Consider the following 2,675-nt stretch of genomic DNA (forward strand, 5'->3'; position numbering starts at 1 on the left):
CACTATATATAATTATGTATATCAGCAATTATAATTTTACTGTAAGATAAAATATACATCAGAAACTCACATGTGAATTTGCTCTGATTGTTCATGTGCTAAATTACTGTAATGCACTTTTGTGAGATAAGATTTGTGATAAAACAAAGTTCAAGTTTTGCAGGGAGTTACCTACTACATACAAGATAATTTACCACTTGTGAAACAGATAAACTGATAATAAGTGCTTGGGTGTGTGCTGATTTGGGAGCATCAGTTTTTAATACAAAGGTGATGACATTACATTATTCTTACTTTGAGGCAATTATCTCCCAGAATAAATCAGTTGATGATAAATTGTTCATATGGCCTATGAAGGCACATATTAAAGAGCAGTCTGAATTAGGTAGATAATTATCTGAGAAAGTCTTGATTTAAGCAAATGTCTTGTTGCCAAGACAATTAATTAATTCTCATCAGAAACTGTTTTATGAGGCACAAAAACTAGTGTTAAAAACCATAATTGGACTGTCAAGTTATTGTTCTACTTGTTATTCATAGTAACATAATTTTATTTCATAAGACCTGCTTTTAAGGAGAGAAAGGGAAGAAATAATTGTGCAGGAATGTGGACAGCCATAATACTATGAACAATATAAAACCTATGCATTGGTGCAGTACAAACTTGAGGGTTTCATAGGAATCTCTTACTTAGATTCAGTTACAATAGAGAAGGAGGAAAAAGTCTTAATTTAAATGTAGTACTCCAGCGGGATTAAAGCCCGTTGTTACAGTTTTAGGAGCACCCAGCTACAGAGGAATCACGTATGTGAACATTCCTTACTCGGTGCAGTTCAAACTAAGGCAGAAAGATGCAGATTGAGTATTTGTTTTATGTTTAACACATTATGATGAATTTGAAAATGCTGTGCTCATCATCAGTTGTTTATGCATACAGAAAACTGATCCACAAAGATAAATTATCATAATCTAAATTAACATAGAACTGATTTACTAACTGTTCACTGCTGGAGTGGCTATAGTGGTATTTGGGAATGTCAGTGGGTGGCAAGAAATCAATGTCCAGTGTGGCCTTCTGCTAGTGTGCATCTGAGTCTCCCTGAGAACACCATGGCCTGTGTGGGAAGCAAAATATTTTGCAACAGTTATTGCAATGTGGTATTGTGTGATACATACTGTATCTTCCTTCAGAAACTAGACAGTGTACTGTGCAGACTTAAGGCCAACAAGAAAAAGCTTATAGTATGTGGTGTCTTCAAGATAAATGTCCAGAAAAACTCAAATGAAAAACAAAATCTCATAACCCTTTTTTCAATGTATAATTTAGAGCCCACAATAAGCTCTCCTGCAAGAATCACCAAAATTTCTCGTACATGTACCACTATTGACCAAATATTCACATATGCAGAACAAAATTACTTCCTGGCTGGAACCATAAGAACAGGATTAAGTGACCATAGTGGACAGTATATTGATTTCCATACAATACTGATACCTAAATCCACAATGTCAACAGAACTACCCAAAGAAGAATGAACCCTAAGCAAACAGAATACAGGCACCTTCAGACAACTGTAAGCTAAGGAAACATGCAGTATATGAGCATGGAAGTACATGTGAAAAGTTTAACAGATTTATGGAAATATTTAACAACTACTAAGAAACTGCAGTCTCAATAAAGAAATGTAAACTGAGGTCTAATAATTGAGACAAATCTGGACAACTGGAATGAAGATCTTAAGCAAGAAAAAGAGAAAACTATATGATATCCTAAAGGCACAGGTAGATGAGGAATTTCATGCTTATTACAGAAAATACAAGGGATGAGGGTTCTTTCTGTGTGTATGTTTTGTTTTAAATACATTATATTTTCAAATATATATATATATATATATATATATATATATATATATATATATATATATATATATATATATATATATATATATATATATATATACAATGAAGAGTCAGGATCATTACTTTTTGAAACAGAGGCCTAAATGATTTGTGATTATCTACTGCTTTCATTACTCTTACATTTAAAAAAAAAATTGAATATTTTGATAACATCTCCAGAATTTCCCCAGAACATAATACCATACTGGAGATGAGAATGTATGACTGCATAACATTAATATACACACTGAAGAGTGTTGTAGGTGGTAGATTTTTGTAATGTATGTGACACAAAACAAGAAGTACTTAAGTTTTTGTTCATGTGCTCAATATGTGCTCTTGTGCTCTCCATTTCTAGTTGTCTTGTAGATGATGTCCAAGGAATTTGATACTGGCAATTATGGTAATATTTTGTCCATATTGCTCTAGATTGGGCAATATCAGATTTTTTGCTTGTGCTGTGTGTGTGTGTGTGTGTGTGTGTGTGTGTGTGTGTATCCATAGCTACTGATTTTCCAGTGTTTATTATGAAGTCATTGTTATCAGAGTAACATGTTAGCCTGTCAGTGTCTTCTCTTACGTTTTTTGCATTGGTTTCTTCTCAGTTTCCTGTAATTAAAACGGTTGCATAATCAGCAAATTGAAATATTTTAGTGCTGTCATTGATTATGTTTAGGTATCCTTGTGGCACACCATATTCAATAGTCAGTAGCTTGGAATTATATTTCATAATGATAGTATTCCTTTCCTGATCTATTTCCACATTTTGTTACACG

The sequence above is a fragment of the Schistocerca gregaria genome, chromosome 2 (genome assembly GCF_023897955.1).
Source record: "Schistocerca gregaria isolate iqSchGreg1 chromosome 2, iqSchGreg1.2, whole genome shotgun sequence".
NCBI lineage: Eukaryota > Metazoa > Arthropoda > Insecta > Orthoptera > Acrididae > Schistocerca > Schistocerca gregaria.